Raw genomic sequence first — 24,636 nt, 5'->3', positions numbered from 1 at the left:
CGGTGTCCTGCGGGAGAAGCGTCGGCGAGCAGCGTGTTCGGACGTGTCAGCGAGTGCCAGACAGCCCGGCGCCGCACCTCCTTTTTGCATGGAGGTCACCGCGCGCGCGAACTTTGAACCGGGTGGCCAGTGCGGTCGCTGGTTGGACCTCTCGGACGACCGCCGAGTGCTGACTTTGTATTGGGCCGTTTGAATGACAATGGTTCCTCGGGGATTATAAAAGACGCGACACGCCGCCTGAAAAACAGGATCCGCCGACCCACCGGGAGACAGTGTCGCTCCCGACTGGGATGAGATGTGTCACGCGTTTTCGCCGGACGTCGCCGTGCGGGAACAGTCGCGTTTGTGTGAGCTCTCGGCCCCAGTGCCGATCCGATCTTGTCCTGTACAATGACCTGTATATAATGTATAAAATCCCTTTCGTTATTCTCATCGACGCCTGGCTCGGAGTCTTCGCTACCAACGCTCTGTCACGAAACGGGTGACGAGCGCTACGGGACCACAAAGTCGTAATAGTGGTGCAGCGGTGCAAAGTCGTAACAAATGTCAGTGTTTAGCTGGTGTAGGTGGCCGTGTAAGATATTAATTAAAGCTCGCCTTGGTAATAGTTTAGCATCATTTAAAAATATGTCCTCGAACTCAATATTGAGGTCTGTTAAGGCATCATTTGAATGGAAAACTTGGCGTATGGACACATCCAATTTTTGTAACTGTGCTTGCACAAATATTATCTGAGGACTGTGGAATCTAGACCACGATACTTGAAAAAACTCAGACGGCTCAGTGATAAATGCATATTGCGTACGTCTTCTTTAAAAAGTCATAAATTTTTTAAAAAATGTCAGAACCGTAAGCATGCAGAATCTGCAATGTAGGATTGGTATATGAGCTTCCTGATATAAAACAGCGTTGGCAACAAATCTACGTAGCCCGAGACATGAGCGTAGAGCTTCTCTTTCTAAAAGTATGAGAGGTTTAATTTTGTAGGCGCGGCACCGGAAAATATTACGCAGTCAAATTCTAATATGGGCCGAACAAAAATTTTATAAATCATCAGTAAGATATCCCTGCGTAGTCCAGAGCGACGGTGGCTGAGCCGGCGGGGCATAGCTACGGCTCGTTCTGCCTTTGTTTTAATATGTTCAATGTGACTGCGCCAGGTGAGTTTGCCATCGTAAATAACACCAAGGTACTTGACTTGGGGAATGATTCCCTGTCGGTATTGTAAAGATATATGCACCTGTGCAGTTAACGCGAATACTAATAACGCACTCTTGCTAATATTTAAAGACATACATAACCCCTCTACCCATGTCTCCACCATTCCTAAGTAATTCTGCGACTGTTGTAGTGAATGTATATTATTTGCGGATGTAAAAAATGCGACATCGTCGGCATAAACATAAACATGTACTTCCGGATACAAAGGAATTCTGCTTAGCAAAATGTTAAATAATATAAGGGAAACAACCGAATCATGTGGTACACTTCTTGTCTGCTTGTGTTTTGACGTCGAAATACCGTGTTGGCGAAACTAAAACTCTCTATCCCATATAAATTCATAGATCCAAGTGGTTATATATTTTGGGAAATTCGTAGACTGGAGCTTATCCAATAGAATACAACGTTCTACAGAGTCTGTGCAGCGGTGCAAAGTGGTATATCTTTTGATACATCTAGCGTCACCAAAGCTGCGCACTATCGTTTGCGGTGAGCAAGTTTAATGTGGCTCTCTAAATCTACAAGGGCCCACCATATGGAGTGGCCGGGACGAAATCTAATCTGATAGTACTGAGAAGGGTATCATACTGCATAAGATTTGTTATACGGTCGTGAAGAACCCTTTCTATTAATTTGACGACATTGGAAGTAAGAGAAATTGGTTTTATGTTGTCTAAGTCAAGTCCAGCTGATTCTTTCTTTAACAGTGAAATAATTTTAGCTACTCTCCACTCTCTTGGAACCCATGAATGCTTGAGAGAGAAATTTATTATGTTTAGCAGGTCCTGAGGCGCATAATCAAATAAAACATTTAGCATTCATTTGGTAATTCCATCTGGACCGGGGGGCTGACGCCGGTAACGAACTAATAAAGCCTTCAAGCTATGTCGCTGTTACTGTTACAAAGTCGTCTCCCAAGGGAGATTTCTTTAGTCACATAGGAAATTTATGTTTGAAACGTCGCGCAACTCCTTGAGCAATCTTCTGAAGTGATTCTGATAATTTTTTTTTGATAGAACGACAGATTCGGCATTCACGGGCGCCGGTATAACTTTACGAGATCGATGAAATTTAAACAAGGCTTTTTTATTGCTAGACTTCGAAAAGCTTTAATATCCCTGTCCATGCCCTCCTGCGCATGTAAAGCTGATTTTAGCGCATTTTGAAATTTTCCGGGATTAACAAAAGTGCGCACATTACTATCTAAACTAGTTAACGGTGTAAGCAGTTTAAAAATTATAGCGAAGTGATCACTGTTAGTTCCGGAGTCTACAGTCTTCCAGGAGGTGACAGACATGTTCGAGGTAGCAAACGTAAGATATAGGGCAGTTCGCGACTGACCCCGAACAAAAGCATGTGCTCTCGAATTTAAGCAAGAGAAATGAGTCGTTAAGACCCAATCCCACAAGCGTTTGCCGAAGTGTCCGTTCGGAAACCCCACGATACATGACGAGAATTAAAATCTTCCACTAGTATGATGTTCTTCTGTCTGCGAGCAATAGAGGTATATAAATAACTGGTATCTTACACTCCAGCAGGGAAGTATGTGTTAATTAAAGAAAAAGGCATGCAACCAGGAAGTATTATATCCAGTGCCAAGATTTGACAGTCTTGGGACATTATCTGGTATGCTATAATAGCTATATGGCAGAGTTTTGATGAGACAAACAAAACTAAACCACCACCTCGGGATAAGCGATCCAAATCGCAAACATCGGAAATATTTTAGATGAAAAGTCTGACCAGCAGCAAGCCAAGTTTCCGGTAAAATAACAATATCTGGAGAATATCTACAAATAAGATATGATAAATCAGTTGCAGCGGAAAGCATGTAACGACAGTACCACTGCATTACTGTTGAGGTTTGTATGGTGAATAAATCCGAGAAGCGAAGACTGCTTGGTCTAAAGCGCTCTTTTAAGAAGTCCATATTCTTAGTCGTAATCTCTCTAACATACTTTTTTTGCCTTGGAGTTGGTGGGAGAGCTGAATTTTTTCTCTGCCAGTGACCTTGCTCGTTTAAGAGATGGCGGGTCCATATCTACATCTTAAGTTTCTATCTCATCTGTGTCGCAGATACACATTTGGTCGACTTTCTCAGAAGTTGATAGTTTTGATGAATCGTTATTTATGAATGGCCGCGCGGTAGATATTTCAATAGGTGGACTCCGCGGTAGACCGGCACCGGTCCTCAATATTGGCTTTATTAGTTAGTTGAAGCCCCGGAGCTAGTTGTGAGGACAGCACCTCACCAGCAGTCGGTGAGATTTGTCATAATGCGCTCCATTGCTTTCTCCAACGCCTTTTCTACGGAAGCTACCACAGCCTCAGAGATTGAGTTTTCCATACACAGTGTTTGACGGGCCGTTATACTAGCATACCCTTGAGTCCTGCTCTAATTTCTCCAATGGCTTCACGACGAGAGCTTCGACGTCTATCAATTATTTCGAGGATTTGCAATTCTTTTGACCTTGCAGAGCAATTAGGCTCAGCTGCAGAGTGGGGACCACTGCAAAGGCAGCAGGACTCATTTCGGGAAGAACAGTCATTTGAATGATGGTCTTCTCCACAAATTCGGCATCGTATGTTGGACCTGCAGCCTTTTATGGAGTGCCCAAACCGCCAACACTTTAGAGGCTGAAAGACACGAGGTGATAGAGGCTCAAATCGGTGTATAAGTGGCCATGCCTTGATTTCCGATGGGCCGTTAATTCCAGCAAAAATAGCAGTGACTGTTTCTGTGGGCATGCGCTTATTATCAACGACACGGCCGCGACGATATACAAAAATCATGCCTGCCGCCGAAGACATCCAAAATTTCTGCCTGACATAGACTTATGTCGACACCGCGGACTAGATCTTTGGTATATGCAAAGTGATAAGGAATGAAACTACTCACCGGATGTATGACAAAAATATCGCACTTCACTAAATCTTGAAGGTAAGCCTGGTCTGACGCAGCAAAGATACCCCCTCGGCCAAACTGTCGGACTTCGGTGATTTCTTGAAAACTGGCCGAGGCCATCCGGAGTTCGGTTCGAATTGCCTTGGGATTCTTCATGCGAATCACTCCGCCACCACTCGGAACCAAAGCCACAGGTACGCTGCTCGTTCCACTGCGTTAGAAAAGCTCCACCGGCAAATCAGAGTTAGGAACAGAAGCCGACCACGTGGAAGCCTCCTGGCCTGGCGATGAGAGTGATATTGGAAATAAGAAATTACTCTGGCACGTTAACAGATATTGTAACAACAGGTAAAAACAATTACGTAATAGACAGAGATAAAGAAAACCGCCAGCTACTTGACCAGAACTAGTGTTCGGGAGCTCAGGCAACAGGCCACGTCCTTCTTGGCTTCTTCGTCCGCACACCTTGCTTGCTTCCTTGCCTGGGCAAACTCCTCCAGAAGGTCCTTTTTGCTTCCTCTTCTTCCTCTCTCGAGCTAGCTACTTCAACCTCCTTCTCTGCACTGTGTTCCGTTTCGTAATACAGCACGTGCTCCTCTTCCCGATTCTCTGTCGAAAAAATCGGAAGGATTTCCTCCTCTGGTTTAACTACCCATTCCGAGCTAGCTGCTTCCTCCTCTTTCTTCGCACAGAGTTCTGCATTGTCTTTCAGCGCCTGACTCTCTTCCTGAATTTCGTAGGAAGGGGGGAGGGGGATCGGCAAGATTGCCTCCTCAGGCTTAATTACGTCTGTCGAGCTAGCTACGTAGGCATCCGTCTCTACACTGTGTTCCACTTCGTAACACAGCGCCTGCTCCTCTTTCTGATTTTCTGTCGAGAAAATCGTAAGGATTTCCTCCTCTAGCTCAAATACGTATTCCGAGCTATCTGCTTCCTCCTCTTTCTTCGCACTGAGCTCTGCATTGTCTTTCAGCGTCTGACTCTCTTCCTGAACTTCGTAGCGGAGGGTGGAAGACGCAAGATTGCCTCCTTCGGCTGAATTACGTCTCTCGAGCTAGCTACTTCAACCTCCTCCTCTGCACTGTGTTCGGCTTCGTAACACAGCGTCTCCTCGTCTCTCTGATTTTCTGTCGAGAAAATCGGAAGGATTTCGGCTTAACTATCCCTTCTCAGCTAGCTGCTTCCTCCTCTTTCTTCGCACTAAGTTCTTCATTCTAATTCAGCGCCTGACTCTCTTCCTGAATTTCGTAGGGGGAGGGGAATCGGCAAGATTTCCTTCTCCGGCTGAATTATGTCTTTCAGCTAGCTACCTCCTCCTCTCCTCTGAGTTCCGCTTCACAACACAGCGCCTGCTCCTCGTTCTAGTCTTCTGTCGAGAAAATCGCAAGGATTTCCTCCCCCGGCTACACTACGCATCCCGAGCTAGCTGCTTCCTCCTCTTCGCACTGAGTTCTTCATTGTAATTCAGCGCCTGACTCTATTCCTGAATTTCGTATGGGGGGAGGGGGGAATACGCAAGATTGCCTCATCCGGCTGAATTACGTCTCTCGAGCTAGCTACTTCAACCTCCTCCTCTGCACTGTGTTCGGCTTCGTCATGCAGCGCGTACTTCTCTTTCTGATTTTCTTGCGAAAAAATCATAAGGATTTCCTCCTGCGGCTTAACTACGCATCCCGAGCTAGCTGCTTCCTCCTCTTTCTTCGCACTCAGTTCTTCATTGTGGGCAAAGTTCTTCAAAGTTCTTCATCGTGGGCGTCAAAAGTGGGCAGAGATTGAGGAGCAGGAGTCGGAATGCTCATCTATCAGGGAGCCAAAAGGAAAAGAGGTATAATTCAAAATGGCAAGAGCATCTTTCGTTATGAGGTACGAGTGGGAAACAAACTTGGCTCGGCGTTACATATTTGTTGACCGGAAACAATTGCACAGAAAAAATAGAGTTAGTGGAATGCATAAGCGCTGATATTAAGGGTTTCGGGAATGGTGCTCAAAATATCCTATTAGGTGACATGAATGCCCATATTCAGGATTTAAATGGGTATACTGACAACAACTGTAACTCAATGCTAGACCTTTGTGAGCAACATAACCTCTTCATCGTGTCTACAGGCCTAAGAATGAAGGGCAGATCACGTGGGAAGTGGGAAACTGGCAATCGACCACTGATTACTGTCTGATGATAGAATTCATGATAAGTTGAGAGAAATGGTCATCGATGAGGAAGAGTTTAGCAGCACAGGGACTGATCATAAACTCATCATATTGAAAATGGGATATGTACTTGTTGGGAAAGAGATCAAGAAGCGCAAAATGGCGAGTCCAAATTTGAACACTGAACAAATAGCAAATATAGTCACCAGAGTCGACGAAGAACTTGGCAGATGGCCAAGAGTGGGAATATGGTGAGCTTCTAAGTGTAATAACGACAAACATATGGAGAGCGAATATTCGTTGGAAAGTAAAAAAGAAAATGAAAAGCTGGTCGAACAGGGCGATACGAGAAGCGATCGCCGAACGACAGAAAGCAGCCCAAGAGCACAGGCAGGCAAAGAAGGTGCAGTTGCCGCAGGATGAAGTAGACAGTAAATGTGAAATATACCGAGAGAAAACGTCTATGGTTCAAAGACTGCTGCAAGCAAAATTAAAAGGTGAAAGTGAACGTTGATTGTCAAAAATACGTGAGAAAAAGAAGGCCGCACCTAGAATATTTTGGAACCCCCTAAAATTATTAGGCAGGAAGTCAACAACAATACAAGAACATATCCTAGACGAAGATGAAAACAGACTGGAAGGAGAAGCGGCAAAAAATTACATCCGAAAAGTAACAGCCCAATATTTTCAAGACAATGACGAGGTTGTATTTGAAGAAATAGAGAGCATGAAAAAGACCCAGGTGTAAAAGGAGCTGGTGCTGACAAATTTCAACTGGAAGAAAGCCGAAGAGAAAATTCTTAAGCGCAAAGCCACAGGGATAGACGAGGTTCCCGTTAGGCTGATTAATGAAATGGGACCAAAAAGTAAGGAAACTCTGGTGAAAGCAGTGGCAAAAACTTTAAAAGATAGACAAATACCAGACAGTTGGCGAGAAAGTAGCATGAATTTAATTTATAAAGGTAATGGGGGAGAAAGATAGCATTCACTCGCATTGACCGTTGATCATTACATCGGTAATATACAGGCTATCAATGCAGGCAATCAAATTAAACCTTCAAGCATGGGCAGAGAATAAAGGCATTTTCGGCGAACTTCACGATGGCTTCAGAATAGGTAGGGACCAAAAAGTAAGGAAACTCTGGTGAAAGCAGTAGAAAAAAACTTTAAATGATAGACGAATACCAGATAGTTGGCGACAAAGAAGAATGAATTTAATTTATAAATGTAAGGGGTAATATACAGGCTAGCAATGCAGGCAATAAATTTGAAGTTTCAAGCTTGGGCAGAGAATAATGGCATTTTGGGAGAACTTCAGGATGGCTTCAGGATGGCTTCAGGATAGGTAGACGTATAGATGATAACTTATTTGTTCTTACACGGTGTATTGAAATATCAAAATTAGAAAACAGACCGTTATATGTGGCCTTTTTAGACATTACAGGAGCATATGAGAACGTAGACCGCAAGATTTTGTGGGATATTCTCTAAGGGGAAGGCTTAGGTGACGATTGTCTACAGCTTTTGAAAGAGATTTACCTAGAAAATACCATTTGCGTTGAAGGGATGAGAAGCGAGGAGAAAGTACATATCAACAAGGTACTGAGGCAGGGGTGCCCTTTATCCCCACTGCTGTTTATGATGTACATGGTGAGGATGGAGAGGGCGCTAGAAGGTAGTAATATCGGGTTTAATCTCTCATACCGACAGGCGGGTACAGTAGTAGAGCAGCAGCTTCAAGGTTTATTTTATGCGGACGACATTGTGTTGCTAGCTAACAAGCAAAACGATTTGCAACGTCTGGCCAATATCTGTGGAAAGGAAGGCAGCAATTTAGGTGTGAAATTTAGTGTTGGAAAATCAGGTGTTATGGTATTCGATGAAAACAGTGAATGGACAGTGGCGATACAGGGCCAGGAAATACCTCGCGTAACAGAATATAAACACCTCGGTATATGGATAAACGAAGACAATATATATATATATATATATAGAAACACAGGAAAAAACGATAACAGTGAAGGGGAGCAGAAATGCAGCCATAATGAAACACAGAGCGCTATGGGGATACAATATATGTACGAGGTCCTCTGAGGTATGTGGAAAGGTGTAATGGTTCCTGGACTTACTTTTGGAAGTGCGGTTGTTTTCTTTAAATCAGGGGCACAATCATGACTCGGTGTAAACCAAAGGTCAAATAGTCGCCTCGCATTGGGCGGTCACGGGAAGAATGAAGCTGTGCAGGGTGATATGGTCTGGGCTAGTTTTGAAGTGAGGGAAGCTCGCAGTAAAATTGAGTATTCAATTCAATTCAATTCAGTTTATTTTTCATTGATAATAATTTGTACAAAGGAACTGTTGGGCCTGTAGCCAAAGGCTAGTGTAGGCCCATAGTCATATTTGTAGTAGCAGCTACAATGTCATGCGCTTATCTAGTTTTTTAATGATACAACCTAATACAGTTAGGTGGATACATACAATCAAAAACATTACAAAAGAAAAACAGTGCATATCAATCAATGGTAATAAAACAGAACTGTCAGGAGAATACATGCACATACACAATGAAAAAACCGAGATAGCATATTATACGTAGAAGTGACACATTTGCAAAGGTCTGTGTTGAAGTGTTTAGGCTTTCTGAATAGATCCAGCACAGTATGAAACAGGTGGAGAACCAGACTGACAAAAAATCACGTACTTTTTGATAGGTATAGCTTTTTAACAGTAGACACGAAGTTGTTGGCCATTTTTACCTCAAGAGGTACTGTATTCCAAATTTTAGCACCATGAAACTCAAGTAGTCGTTGGCCATACGTGTTACGAGCGATTGGTAGGTTAAAATTTATATTTGTTGCACCCCTTGTATTGCGATTAGGTGTAACAAACAGGCTTGGTGATAATGAGTGATTCCCATGTAAGATATTGTTAATCAAAATTGCAACTTTCATTTCACATGCCAGAGATAAAGGTAATATACCGAGACGACAGAACAGCATGTCAGTATTATCATGTGGGCTTGTGTATGTCATAATGCGCAAGGCCCTTTTTTGTAACCGGAAAACGGGATCTATGTATGTTTTATATGTGCTTGACCATGATTCAGAACAATATGTGATGTGACAGTGAAATATGGAAAAGTAAACAACTTTAAGTACGCTAAGGTCAAGATATTCCCTGCATTTTATTAATAAATAGCAAGCCGAAGCTAATTTCGCGCATATACTAGATATATGTGGTCTCCAGTTCAAGTTGCAGTCCAATAATACCCCTAAATATTTTATGTGATCGAGCTGTTCTATTGTTCCACCTAGAAGGTGAATTTGCATGCCAATTGTGTCACCCCTGGAATAACGGGAGTTGAATACTATGTATTTTGTCTTATCTCTGTTAAGTGTTAATTTATTACAAGCAAACCAAGTTGATATGTTGGATAACTCGCTGTTTATAGTGTTCTGCAATATTCCAGGAGATTTACCTGAAAATAATAGCGTGGTATCGTCAGCGTACATGATACTATTTGATGACTTTAGTATTGTTGGGAGGTCGTTTACATACAGCGAGAACAGTATGGGCCCCAAAACTGATCCTTGCGGAACTCCTGTGACTATAGTAGTATACTGGGAAACAAAGGAGCCATATTTTACATATTGTTTTCGACCATTTAGGTAGCTTGAAAAGAGGTCCATTGTCATTTCGCTAAAACCATAAGTTCGTAATTTTTTTAGAAGTATGGAATGACAGACCGTGTCAAATGCTTTCTTTAAATCTAAAAATAATCCTACGGCAATCTCGTTTTTGTGTAGGGCTGTGTTTATACTCTGGGTTAATTCTAACACTGCTGAAGACGTTGATCGATTGGCTCTAAATCCATGTTGGCAATCTGTTAGAAGCTTGTTTTCGTTTAGGTAGTGCTTCAGTTGAGCCGCGATTACCTTTTCAAATACAGTATTTATTATGCTAAGCACAGAGATAGGCCGATAGCTTCCAGGGTCATTGACGTCACCATTTTTAGATATAGGAGAAACTCTTGCTATCTTTAATATATCAGGGTATGTGCCTCGAATTATACAGTTATTAATTATTTTAGTGAGTACTGGCACAAGAATATCCATATTGTCTTTCAATGCTTTTACAGTAATGCCATCGTGGCCAGTAGCTTTGTAGCAAGGCATGCCTGATATAATTGAGGTTATGGTATGCTCGTCCACTTGAACCAAGGAAAAACATGCATGGATGATGGGGCAATCGACATTGCTTTCAGTAACTGGGATACGCTCCGCTAGTTTTGGGCCAGTGCTAATAAAATACGCATTAAAAGTGTCGGCGCACTTGGCATCGACATGTTCAGGAGCGATTGGTTTTTTATTTGGTTTATCAATTACTGCTTTTATAATTTCCCACATTTTTTTGGTATTGCCTTGTGCTTGTTTTATTAGGAATGCGTTGTATTCTTTTTTCCGCCTCCGGATAACAGCTACTACGTGGTTACGAGATATTCGATAATTTTGCAAATAATAGGTGTTATCTCTATGTTTTTTCCATTTTTGGTACCACCAGTCCTTTTCTTTTATTGCTGTAAGTATGGTGTTATTCATCCATGGGCACAAAGGTTCCTCGTATTTGTTTTGTTTATATGTGGTACTCTGAGATATCATGTGGGCTAATGCATTTGTAAAGTTTGCGCATTCGATATGAGAGTCACTGCTAAATTCATCTTGAAATTCCTTTTCTTTAATTTTTTGTCGCAGTATTTTGTAATTAATCCTGCGATTTGCCAAGGTAGTCTTTTTTGCAATGGTATTATTTGCGCTGTGTAATAACGCAAAAATAGGGCAGTGGTCCGTGAGACTCGTATCGTATACGCCAGAACGTATGTTATCACTGTTACACAATACATGGTCTATAGTTGTGGATGCACTTGGTGACAATCTAGTAGGTTCTTGGATTGTATTTTTGAAGTTGTATGAATCCAGTAGGTGCGTGTATTCACAATTCGTGTCTTTGCTGATATCAATGTTAAAGTCGCCAACAATAGTGATGGTACCATAGCTCTTACTGCTTAGGGTGGAAAGGATAGATTCCAACGATTGATAAAAAACGGGCAGACTCGAGTTTGGTGGCCGGTATATTGTACCAACAACTATGCGTGAATCTAAAAGAACAAAGAGAGATTCAACCGTATTGTTACTTATTTGAGTATTGGTGATTATCCTAAAGGGTACTGTCTGCGTGATTAGTAGAGCCACTCCACCCCCACGAGATACTGTATTCCTGGGATTGCTTACAAGACTGTATCCCGGAACGGAGATGTGCTCACCTTCTTTTAACCAAGTTTCCGTTAAGCCAATTACATCAAAGGTAAAATTATGCTGTGCTAAAAAGGAACACAATGTATCTTTGTTTCTTCGAAAACTTCGAATGTTACAGTGAAGTATCGATATACCCTGGGTTTTGTGGAATTCCCGTTCAACATCACGGATTGAGAACGCCATGATTGGTGTGGCAAGCAAGACTTTGCACTAGAGGCTCTAAACTACCTTTTTCAGGTCGTCTTCAGAAATGATGTGCAAGACACGAGAATTCTCGGTTTTCCGCATTAGAATTTTGGCCTGCGATACCCATACATACTTCCAATTTTTCTCTCTTCTCGCTTGGCGAGCTTTTGCGAGAAGAATCTTGGCCGAGGTGTTCATTAATGAATATGGGCTCATTCTTTTGGAAGCCAAGGGCTGATGTAGACAATCTCTCTTTCTTGGCATTCTTTATCATTTTGTCTCGGACTGCAATGGATGTAAACCTTACCAAAATATTCTGTTGAGCCTTGTTTTTGGTCGGAACTCGATGCACTACATCGATATCTTCGGTACAAAGTTCCATCTTCAAGCAAGTCGCTATGTTTTGCATCATGTCTGTCAGCGATTCGTCTGCCGACACTGGAACATTTCTTATTTCCAAGTTGTTTCGACGACTGTATTGCTTGAGCTCGATTATTTCCTGTCGCATTTCCCTCACTTCCCCCTGCAACTGGTGCACATCGCCAATAATACTAGCCTGCTGGTGTTTCACTTCTGATAGTTCGCGGTGCACGTTGTGCACGTCAGTCCTTAGTTGCTCAAATGTCCTATTCATTACATCCATGGATGTCTTGATGTCCTGCATGTCCCTCTGGGACTGTTTGTTGTCTGCTACTAAGCTTCTTATGTCAGCTCTGATACTTTCCAGCTTTGAGGTTATGTCAAGCAAGACTTTAGCTAGTTCTTTAATGGTACCCGGCGGTTTGTCCGCAAGAACCTGTCCAAATGATTTCAGCGGATTTTCACCCATTATAATTTCCCTACAACAGAGCAACAATGCAACAATGCAGAGCGATCCAGCAGCTATAATTTGAACTCGAGATGAACGTTTGAACGCTTACGTACCTGCAAAGATGCAAGGTCCGGGTTTAGTACGTGGCAGGTGCTACTTGCTGCCTGGATCGCTCTGAAGTGATGCTGGCTCCATCCAGACAGGGCTCTTATAGCAAAGCCAAGGTGCGTCGTTTGCCAGAATAGCCGCTGCGCGCACCAGCTGCTGTGGTGACAGCGCGATCAGCCGTTCGGGCGATAGGTCCGTCTTAGGCCACCAGTGAAGTCACCCTCTTCTTAAGCAATCTTTCGCAGATATGCCTCACAGCTGCGCCGTCAGAAGAGGATTCAGCAGGCACGGCGACGCTAGATCCGTGTTGATCCGCTCACTGGGAAATGCTGCAAAGATGCAAGGTCCGGGTTTAGTACGTGGCAGGTGCTACTTGCTGCCTGGATCGCTCTGAAGTCATGAAGAACGACTGAGGAATATGGAAGAAAATAAATGGGCTGGCAGAGTGTTGAGGTGTCTGTAGAGGGAAAGCATTGGTTTACAGTGGAAGAAAAGAACTAGGAAGCTTACCAGCAAGTATGCGGCCAGTAGGGTGGGCAACACAGCAACAAAGAAGGTCAAGCGGAAAGTCGGAGAGGCCGAAGTAGTCTCATCGGTGGCGGCAATGGAAAAGAAAGCTGCCATGAGTAACTACTTAGGAGGAGAAACGAAATCAGGAAAGAAACAATGTATGATAACTCAAAGGGAAGCTGATTACTTTTCGAAGCAAGATCGGGATGCCTTAAAACACGCACCTATAAAGCGAGACGTAAGAGGAAGCTTTAGCTGGGGCCCAACTCCGACGCGGCCTATTCAAATACATGTAAAAACGCAAAAACGTTTTTCTGAGATAACCCTTGGACCGATTTTGATGAAATTTGTTGCATTTGAGAGAGTAAGATAAATTCTACTGACTGTTGGAAGCAGAATTTTGATTTAGGGCTTGAATTTTGTTAGAAAGATTTTCAAAAATTCAGAAGTTTGAAAAAAATAGAAGCATGAAGTTTACAAACTAATAGCTCTGCATCAAGAGCAGATATCGCGATTCTGTAAACGGCATCCATTAGACCATTCAAAGCGGACAAATTTGATATGTCATTTTACATCTTAGGTGAATTTGTTACAGTGTTTACGAGGGTTCTGCAAAAGTTGTAATTACATATTATTACATTTTTTGAGGTTCATGTGTAACATATCAATTTTGTCCGCTGTAGATGTGCTATTAGATACAATTCACAGAATTGCGATATCATTTTTTCTTGTTGAGTTACAGAGTTGTAAACTTGATAGTTTCGTTTTCTGAAAATTTGCAATTTTCGTCAATTTTTTATAAAATATTGACGGCCTAATTCAAAAATTCGAAACCAACAGTCACTAGATTTTAAGTTTTTCTTTTAAATGCAGCAAACCCAGTCAAATTTAGTGCAGTGGTTGCCGAGAAAAACTAATTCTCCTTTTACATGTATTTAGATAGGAGCACCCGAGCTAAAGCTTCCTCATAAGAAGGAAGAAGCAAGTGCTTGCTGCGGTAAAGCTGGGGAAACTATGGAGCATGTTTTATTAGAATGTGAAGACGTCTACCCAGTGGTCGATTTAGGCAACACTGGCCTCCTTGAATCCCTTGGGTTCAGTGAGAGCAGTGGAGAAGTAAACATGTCCGCAATAGGGATTAGTAAGAGGCGATTGGAGGATTGGTGGTATAAAAGTAGGGAAACGACAAAAATACGGAGACGTACAAAAGCACAGTTCGCAATAGGGGATCAGAAAATTTGGTTGTGGGAGTTCATGGTGTGTTTTTTTTTTTATTGTTTAACCTCGGTAGGACATTAGGCAGTATAATAGCAACGGCTTGGTGGTGCAACCCAACGCCCCGTTCCAAAGGGGACGCATCCCTCCATCCATCCGGACGCGCCGCCTGGGCAGTGCGCGTTGGTGGTTAGCCACTGCAGCGATGGTGGGTTTGCAACGGAGTTTCAACAGGGCCGCCGTCATTGCAAGAAGATATGCTGTGTGGCATTGTGGTTGCCACTTCGCGATTGCCACTTCTTGTGTCTGTTGATCTGCTCATAAGCTTTTGTGAATCACGGACGGCGTGTCACTCATTAAAGCTGTCGCTGGCATCGGCCATCATCTCCGATGGTTTCTGCTACCATTCTTGTGCCTCCTTTAGCTGTCCCTGTGGCACTCAGCGCCAGTAGCTCCTCCAATAACCTAGTTTGGTTTAGGAATCAAAACGGCCTAATTTTGTTATTTTCTTTTCAGTTTGAGGCGTTTTGTGGAACTCTATGTAGCACGTGCCCAATGAGAAAAATTCTGTTTCTATGTATGATACAGACATGATGCCTTTATTCGCAACTTTCACGTACGGTGGCGCCGTCGTGCGGCGGCGGCCGGAAACAATCGAAACATTATACTCGCCGCTGGCTGCCGCCCGTTCGCGTAGTGTATTGGTGCTGTCTACGCTTTTCCTTCACTTTTGGTTGATGTTTTAACGCGTTCAAAGCTCCTGTGTGATCCTGAAGGGCACTTAACATGCTCGGAATGAGCAAACAGTATGAGTAACCGTATTTGCTGCGTGCCGCAATGGGTGCCGAGCAGTAGTTATGCGGCAGGTGATGTGAGCCTTCGCCCAGTCCCACTGGCTGCGTCCATGAGGAAGAAATTGATCATTAAGTTGCGGATCGGCAAAGCTGTCACAGAAACGATGAAGGTTTGCAGTGCGCACTTCATGCCGGAGGACTTTTTTTGAAATACGACAGATGAGTGACGATTCCGAGTACTTGAAATCGCGAATAGACGCACCTCCATAAAGACGCAGGCATAGCACTATATTACGTGCAGGGAAAGAAATAATGCGCAATCTTAACTCAAATGTGTTGTAGGATGATTGATGCTTGCGTTCTTGCCACTCATGCCTTTGCGGCTACGTTGGAGCACAAACATTCTCCGTGAAGCCTTGCCTTCTTCTAAATTCCTTGTTCTCGTTAATGCATTCGTGCACTGCAACACCGGCTTAACATTCCACCATTTTGGAACAGAGAGATGAGTTTCTAATTTGTGCATCGAAGCAAAGTGACGCAGGCGTAGAGGGACCTGGAATTCGTACCTCGTCTGCCACTTCGATGCGCGGCTGCAACGTGTGCACAGGCGCGCGTGACTGCACTCGTAAGGTAACACATTCTAGTCCAACAAACGTTAAGCTACTGTGCAGCGTCCGCGTAGCGAACCCTCAGCTGATCTGCGTGTATATTATTTTATAAAGATAACTGGGAGAATGAAGCGAGCATTGCCGCGGACCGGTAAATATCGGCTATGTATCGCTTGATCTGTAAAGACGTGGTAGGACTCGGGCAGGCTGTAAAACTACCGCAAGACTGTAGCTTGCACAGCACGCATGAAGCGCAATAACTAATTACACGGGTGAACGGTTATCGTACTAGGTCGCAAAAGCGGTCAGATTTGGTTTTTTGTGTACTTCTCGTGTTCACCATCCAGCTTTGTGAACACAGGCAGGGATTACTAGACAAGAAATTTTCGCACACAGAACGCTACTTTAGGGCTGCTTTTCACGCCCTCGATGTACAGGACTTCGGTTGCGCAACACCAGGAAGGTTCGTTTTTCTTTTTTTTTTCGACACGGCGGCTTATTCAAGCGGTCTAAGTAACAACTTGCAGAGAGCACCACACCGTATAAAAGCTCATGGTACCCGTTCATAGCGGTCGAATTAATAGAATAGCAAAGAGAAAGCACGGTCACTTCTCTTTATAACACCGCCGCGGTAAAACTGAAACCACAGCTCGTGTGGTTTGCTTCGAAGCCACGAAGTTTGCATGCAAAGGCCTTCAACAGTCACGGACGTCGACGTGCACGCTTTTATGCCGCAGCACACAAGATGACCAGCGTTTAGGACTTCCTCGCCTTCAAGCATGCTTCGAATCCTGCGTTCCTCTCGCCCAATGTGAGCCATTACGCAGGTTAACGGCAGCGGGCGTGTAAATTGAAGAGACATTTCAACATGACGACGCGAAACAAGATGTCACTGAGCAAGAAGACCGCACCACTGCACCGACTGCTCTAGTTCTTAATCTCTCGGACAGCAATGTTGGATTTAAGGTGGCGCCCCCTATAGGCCGTGAAAGTTGCGAATTGAAAAGACTGTAGATGTTTGCGTGAATAACTGCCATTGTATAGGAAATGAAATCGACAAAAAGATGTGTAGGATGGGAGGTGAAGCTTTCAATTTTCTCGCCAACGACTGTTCATGCGGAGAGAGAGAAAGAGAATGAAAGCATTAGAAGAAAGGACGTCCGTTGTTTACCAACATAAGGGGAGCCAGTCAGGCGGGGAAACCCAGCGGGAGCAAAAGGGGCCTCGCCAGTGAAAAGAACCGCGGGGCACAGTTCGAAATCGTTTCTGGAAAAAAAACGGGCCAAAGGGGCTGTCGACGTATTCCGGAGGATGGACCGCTCGGGTTTTGCGAAAAGCCTGCAATGCATGGTCTCCGTACTGCGGGGCGTTGGGCTAGCTTCGCAGCGCTGTGACCGGATCGCGTTCCGTCCCGTCTGACGGCACGCCACGCGTCTAAAGTTGCTGTCAAGCGTGACGTCAAAGTGAAACCTCCAGCGACTCGTGCGATGAGCTATTTCTCGACGGCTGCGCATCTCACTGTTCTCAGCAGGAGCAGACCGCGGATGCAGTGGAGGGCAGCGACTGGTGCCAGCTTTCTTCGCAGCACTGCATGCATTTTGGTGGCGGCATTGACGACGCTGCGGAGACGCTTTCTCCTTGCCGACATTCCGGCGCTTTTGAAACCCTCCTCAAGGGACTCCTTTCTTCGTACTTTCACGGCACTCCCCCTGCAGCGTTCTGCCCGGGTCGACGATTCCGCGAAGGGGAGCCCGGGTACGTCCAGTACGTCACGCCGCGCCAACGCAGTGATGTCACCGGCGCACGTGCGGCTGGCGAAACGCAGCCTTTTGGTGCGCAGTGCTTGGTGTTATGGGATTGTGCCCCAGCTGCGCCGAGTTGTTTTTTCGTCCACGCTCACTTCCATTAATTTATGGTTTCTTTATTTCATTCATTAAGCACCCCCCCCCCCCTTCCCTGCCCACGCCAGCACTCCTCACACATTCCTAAAGCGCCGCCAAATTAATGTTGAGACTTGACAGCAACATTTTGCTGCCTTCACTCGTTTTGGATGGCTGTAGTTATGGGCCCCTCTTGGGGTGTGAAGGCCAGTCATTTTTTTTTTCATAGATTCGGTGCCCGCGTGATTAACTCGATATGCATTCAGTTGTCACCATCTATTCAACGGTCACGCGCAACGCTGTTGCTTCATTAGTTGAACCTTCTTTGTTTAGACTGATGCAGGGACCAGAAAATGGATTCGGTTCCTATTCAGCTGGTCAGTACGCTCGTGGAACGAGTTGCGGCCGGAGAAAACGCCATTTGGGTTTAACTTTTCCTTTCGCTTCGTTATTTCCTCGAGTGACGGCTCGCTGCGACGCCGGCAGATCCCTGGAACCATATACCCGCGATACGGATTAAATATAGTGTAAAATAAGATAATGCGAAACAGCGTACATCATCAAACCCTGCAATAACCCTTAAACCCATAATAAGCAATATGACTGTCACCTTTACCTGGTCTGGTTTTCCCCAAATTATACAGCACTCTTCGTGCAAAAATGGCAACTGGAAACAAGAGTCGCAAGGGGTTGAAAAATTAGGAAGCAAAAGCTTAGCTTTTGCTTCCTAATTTCTAACCTTTCGCAGTGGGCGCAGTACTTCTACAATCGCAGCGTCCTGAGCTCTACGCGGTTGAACGGGACTGACGGCCATGCATCGTTGCGCAACTTTCCAAATAACAATACATGTCAGTTTTGGCACTTACTAGAACAGTAAACGAGGGATCCAAAATAACAGTGATTGTTCCCCAAATATATATTTCTCTATAGTTCTTCGAGAGCTAACTTTAAAAAAAAACGCTACTATAGTCGGATACAACTTAAGTCTGCAGTGAAGGCCCGCCCACGCCCTCATAACCGCCAGCCACTGTTCCTCCGCGAGGCTGCAAATAATTCGTAATTCAAACTTTTCCTGTTGCCCAAATAAGGCGGTAACACCAAAAATAAAATTATTAGTGCGTCATTTTATACGTTTTTCCGCGCCTATTGTAGTGGAATGGCGAAAACCTAGTTCTTTATTGAACTGAAATAAAATGCTTGCTTCGCTGCAACTATTGTCAAGGTTCACTTCAGTTGGCTGTGAAGTTTAATGAGTAAAACGGGCTTAGCAGTGAAATGAGCTGTACCGCCGACTTTTGAAGAGTGAAATGCACAGACTCCATACACTTTCGCCATGTCTAGTGCGCAAGTCCATTTGATGTGGTTCCTTGTTTGCCAAGTAAAGGAGAGGTGTATCTAGCAGGCCTACCTATCTAGTAACGTTGTGTCTCACATACCTGTGAGACACACCTTATTTCATTTCTCTTTTGCGGGTTTACACGCATTTATGACGAGTGGTGGGCGTTATTCATATCTGCACTAGTAAAAGTAACTCCCACCCCCTCTTTTGCATAGAAAAGTTACCTTGGGTTGAGCACCCCCCTCCCCGCAAGAACATCCTGGGTACGTGCCTGGCTTATATAGGTGTTTTTGTAACTTTCTGCGGTGGGTGCAGTGCATTTAGAACCTCAACGTCTTGCGCACTACGCTGCTGTGCGGGACTGGCGGCCACGCATCGTTACGCAACTTCCCAAATAACAATACGAGTCGGTTTTGGTACTTAACTTGGTAGAGCAGTAAACGAGGGATCCAAAATAAGTGTGATTGTTCCGCAAATATATGTTCCTCTACAATTCTTCTAGAGCTAATTCAAGAAATGCTACTAGAAATCTTTATGTTACACTTTCGCTTGTTTACTTGTTCTTGGCAGTGTTCTTCTTGCGCTTCTTTCCTGCGCGAGTCCATTTGACGTGGTTCTTTGTTTGCCAAGTAAAGGAGAGGTGTATCTCACAGGCGTACCTGTAAAATACACCTTATTTCATTTCTCTTTTGTGGATTTACGCATCGTTATAGCGATTGGTAGGCATTATTCACAGCTTTACATGTAACAGTACCCCCCTCCTCTCACTTGCATAAAAACGTTGCCTTGGGTTCCGCCCCCCCCCCCCTAAAAAAAAATTCCTGGGTACGTGCCTGCTCTGAGGATTCACCTGACCATGACTAATGAATAAAATTATATTATGGCGTTTAACATACCTAAGCCGCACAGTGGCTTATGGGGACAGGGTGAGGAAAGGCTCCGGGTTTGTCTTGACCACTTGGGTTATCGTTTCGTGCTCCTCAAGCATGATAGCAAGTGCATTCCTTCCTTTTCTGAATTTTTGGCGCCGCCGTGATGGGTGTGGCTGATCGTTGCATTTTGTATATCTTCTCAAGCTACAGTGTAAATTATGAGTACCGTTACGGCAATGCAATTTTTATCCAGGCTAGTCACTTAAACGAAGTATCATTTCGGCACCGTGAAAATGTGCATCATCTGTAATAAAATGTTCGCTTTCAAACAGCAATACACTTTTGCGACTGTTTGATCCACGGCATACTCTTACAAAATCACTACATGCTGATTAAAAGAACCATGCAGTCGGCAACAATGTCACGTTGTTGTGCCGGCAGAACGGGGACGATTGTGCATCCTAAGAAAGTTTGTGCATGCTCTCGCTTAAAAAAAAATAGCCATATGTCGGAATTGCCATCGCAGAACAGGGCGTTTTTTTTGCCGACCAGCGCAGGTCCGGCTGATGGGAGAGGCACTCGCGGTGACGTCACGCTGTTTGCAAACACCCAGAGGCCTATTGTGGGCACGCTCCTGTGGAAACAGATAATCGCCTAAGGGGCAACTACATCCGATTGGAAGGTTGTCCGGCGACTACGAAGGCACGCAGTTCCTTTATCGAACACTTCAGTGGCGATGTAGAGCTAAATATGAGAAGAAATGCGTTAGCATTACGTCGCGCCTCTTCAAGGTCCCGTGATTTAAACCGCGTTCACTGCAGTACAAAGTGCTGCATCTTCGAGAAGCCAAGTGCACGCCTATGTAATGTACACGCATGCTCTTGAAGCTCTCCCATGCCCTGTCTACTTCTACCACGCGACCGGCTTCCCGCACTGTAAACATACCTGTTTGCCACTCGTAATGTTAATGCATTAGGATAGGAAGAGCAATGCGAGTAGTGGTCGATATTTCGACCTCTAAATGATGTGTACTGCAGGCGACACCTGTTGCAGTGTGCCGGGGGTTCCTCGCAGCGGAGCCGCTGCACCTTCGCGTCTGGCAGAACCGGCCCGGCGAACGCCGCCGCGGTTGTCGCCCACGATCCGCAATGAGCACTTGATTTAAATGTTGCAGTTTTCATCAATCTTTACGAACGTCCTGTAAGCTAGCGTGCCTGAACGATCGGCTCTGCCATCGTCTGTTTGGGTGTTCTCGCTTTTCATCGCGCTGGCCTTTGTCAAAGTTGCGTGCTCGAATGATTACGTTCATGACGGAATCTTTGTTCTATCGCACAGCGCCGTCAAACTGCCCACTTTCCTCCTCTGCGCCAACTGCGAGGAGTCCACCGTTCGCCGCGCCCCCATTCACACCGAAGTCTTTTCACTCGCAAGTTCGCTTTCTTTTAATGGTCGCCCTTCCTGCCTCGGGACGGAACGCAACGAGCTTGCTTTATTTAAACTCCGAGAACGAGCCGGGCAGCAGTGCGACTTGCCGAGCGGTTTGCGCTTTTAAACTCGCAGCTTTGAACGAGCGCCTCCCTTGTCTTCCGACGTGAGCACGTCTTGGTGGACTGTCCGCAAGATGCGGCGCTGTTTATCGCTTTTTCTTTTTAAATAATATTACTACTACGCCTTAGGCAGCCACCCTCTAATTAAAGAGACGTTCTGTAGCGTTTTTCCAGTCGAGGAAATCAAAATTGCGGAACAGTTGAGCGCACGAGGGACTCAGGTGCAGCTCTTGTTCGAATGAACACGTGATCGACGTCACGTGTCGGCCGGATCCCTGCTGGTAAGCAAACGGCGGCTGGTCTCGTCCGCGCGCTCCTTCCTTGCACAACGGTGGATGCGCTCTCCTGGCTGCAACACGGGCTGCTTTTCCGCGCGCTCCTGACCTTCGCCGAAGGCCGTTTAGATCGTTTCTACCCGCATAGAAAGATTCTTGAGTTGTGAAAGGTTGGGTAAAGCGCAGCGCAGTCTCTCAATAAAGGACACTTTAGCCGCGCTGCACTAGTTGGGTGGGTATTGGAAAGAGGAGAGACAGAAGGGGACAGAGCAGCAGCAGCCGGAAAGGCTTGGGGAGAGCAGCGGTCAGAGACGATCGGCCCAAGGCCACGAGCGCGCGGAAAAGCATCCTGTGAGATGAGTTGCAGCGAGAGGGTTGCAGGTTGGTTGTCAGCGGTTGTGCAAGCAACGTTGTGCGCGCGGTAAATTTGAGCGAATGCTCCGCGCGCGGACGTGAAAGCTCGCACACGCGTCGCAGCCCACGCCTGCGGCGTTGCGGCTGCTCCTTCTGCCGCTACTCATTCCAATCCTCATCCCCTAGTGCAGCGCGCTTTGGGTGTCCTCTATTGAGAGACAGTTGGTGCGCTGCACTTTACCCAAACCTTCACAACCTCACTTAAGAATCCCTCGCAGCCACTTCTTTTGGCGCCTTTTACGGAGAGACCGAAAAGCGCGGGAAAAAAGTGCGCGCGCTTCCCGGCGTTCCCTCTCTCTCTCTCTGCAGACCCAGAGGAGAGCGCGCGAGGGAAAAGGCTGTTGCCGAAGCCCGGCACCATGCACTGTTTGTGTTCTGTCGGCCCCTCACACGTGGTCGCCCGCCGCTTTTCAGAGGCCGATGATCCTGCCGCGCAAGGTCCTTGGGCCCTCCGCCGCCGGCCAAGAATTGGCGGGGAAAAGAGCCGTGATCACCTCTTTTCCCGCCGTTTTCGCATTCTTGACCTCCATCGAGGGCGTCGGGTCAGCCTCGGAACGAGGGACTATTCGCGTAGCTTTGCCTGTTTCGACTTAGCCACTTCCCCTGACAGCTGTTTTTTCCAATGAAACGTCGGTAGAGGGTGTGCGCGGGGAAGGTCGCGCATTCAGCACAGCGGCTGAAGCCGTGAGCCACACGCCCGGGCTTCCGCTGAACTTTCGCTCCCGCTGCGCTGGCCTTGCCAAGAGTTCATGGGCGAAACGTGAATGCTTCAGTGGCATGCGTGGTTGCGTTTCCACCGTGCCTACTAGAGCCGCGCATTCATGCACCCACCCTAACCAGAGGAATGCGAGCGAAGAACGTGTTAACCGCTGTCTGTTGCTTTCCTCCGAAAGATTTCCCGCGGTTTTCTTGCTTGCGTGACTGAGCCTAGGAAGGAGTGGAGTCCTAGCACAATGTTTCATATGAAGGGGGAAAACGTCTGTACGGCGTGCTTTATTTTTCCCCCTGTTCTTTTTAAGTGCGATGTCAGTGCTACTTGCAAGGTGTACTCATACACTTTGCAGATAGAACTCATGTAGCACACCTTTCATGCAGTAGTCCTTAAGTAAACCAAACAACGGATGTCACTACATTCCTTTTGGGTTCATTGGTGTCCGATTACAGTAAACCACCTGAAAGCAAACTCAGCATCGTATCTGGATTTCAACCGTTTAGACGTGAACCATCTTCAGCACGCAACAGTTGTACATATGTGAAGTGACTTTGCGGACCACCACCTGTGTTGTTAGCATTAACTCGCCAAGCTTTCCACCAGGCAGCATGTCTGGAGTTGTCACATTCCCATTGCTTTGGACAGCGATCATGAAGGTGACATTTCTCGCGGTAACGTAAGGACGCATGACCACAGGGACATCATTCTCGGAAGCAATGAAATCGTTGTGGCAAGCGCAATCAGCATCACCGAGTAGTTAATTACTACATGCTGGAGGGCGGCTCCACAGAGAGTTGCACGCGGACTGTTTAGAGCGTTGCTCAAACAGCAACAAGAACACGTCGCGAACAAGAAATCCTGATGCACGAGGCAAGGAGGAGTGTGTCCGGTATGCGTGCCTCCTCCTCCACGATCGGCGAAAAGAGAGGAGAGCCGGGACCGTTTTGTTGACGCGTCTTCTGGCACAGTGGCGCTCGGAATGCGAGAGGGCAATATAAAAAGGGGGCGGTGTTCAACGGACTACCGCGCAGACCCTCGCATGGGAAGAGCCGTGCCCCCTCGCTCTATTCCGAGGTCACGTGCGAGCGAGCATTTGTCGATAGTGAGGTTCTTCTCCCTTGGGTGCTGGCTTAGAATTCGTCGCCACTGCGACACGATGACTGCTCATCGGTTGTCCCTGTACAAATCGAAACAATATTTGTTTAACACCGCTCACATGTCCTCTGAGAGGCCAAATGAAATACGAGATGTAGGAGTACTCGTACAGTTGATGCGCATCCATTTTTGTTATTTTCTCCGGGTTAATTTTGTGCCAACTAATTAGCTTTTGTTTTCCTACTCAACTGAAAATCAGCAGCGAAGGTTTCAATAAGATAATACAGCCACCATTGCTGTGCTCGGCAACAAAGAACGTCGAATTAAAAATATATATATATATTCCGGCATTCCACAGCACCACTCGGGATTTCAGATTTTATCGTGTCTTATTTGACGCCCCCTCAGCAAGTGGGAGGGTCTTGTTGCGCTTATCTGCTCCGACGTTGAGATCATGATAACCTCATTATCGGGGCCAAAGCCTATCTTCATGAGCAATTGTCTAACGAGCTTTTTGGTATGCTATTTTATTTTCTTGGGCTTATAAAATACGCACGCATTTTATTTTTCTTTCATGGTCGCGTCACGTATATCAGCGGGCGATGAATGCTCCTAGACATATTGGCAGGGTTCTGGGCCTTTACATTGGGGCCCACATTTGGGTCGGAAAGAGCTCGGCAAGCA

At 45.7% G+C, this 24,636-nt stretch overlaps 1 long non-coding RNA gene across 1 annotated transcript in view; it reads right to left on the bottom strand.

Annotated features, from left to right (window-relative positions):
- Positions 1 to 12,812, bottom strand: part of LOC135917046 (uncharacterized) — a 171,483-nt gene extending 158,671 nt beyond the window's left edge. Inside the window, exon 1 of the long non-coding RNA XR_010569162.2 lies at positions 12,697 to 12,812. This is a non-coding gene — a long non-coding RNA (uncharacterized lncRNA). The remainder of the gene's footprint in view (positions 1 to 12,696) is intronic.
- Positions 12,813 to 24,636: the final 11,824 nt, after the last annotated feature.

Source organism: Dermacentor albipictus, chromosome 6 (genome assembly GCF_038994185.2).
Source record: "Dermacentor albipictus isolate Rhodes 1998 colony chromosome 6, USDA_Dalb.pri_finalv2, whole genome shotgun sequence".
Taxonomy (NCBI): Eukaryota; Metazoa; Arthropoda; class Arachnida; order Ixodida; family Ixodidae; genus Dermacentor; species Dermacentor albipictus.
Note: the sequence above shows the minus strand (reverse complement) of the source record. Positions and strands in the feature narration are given on the sequence as shown.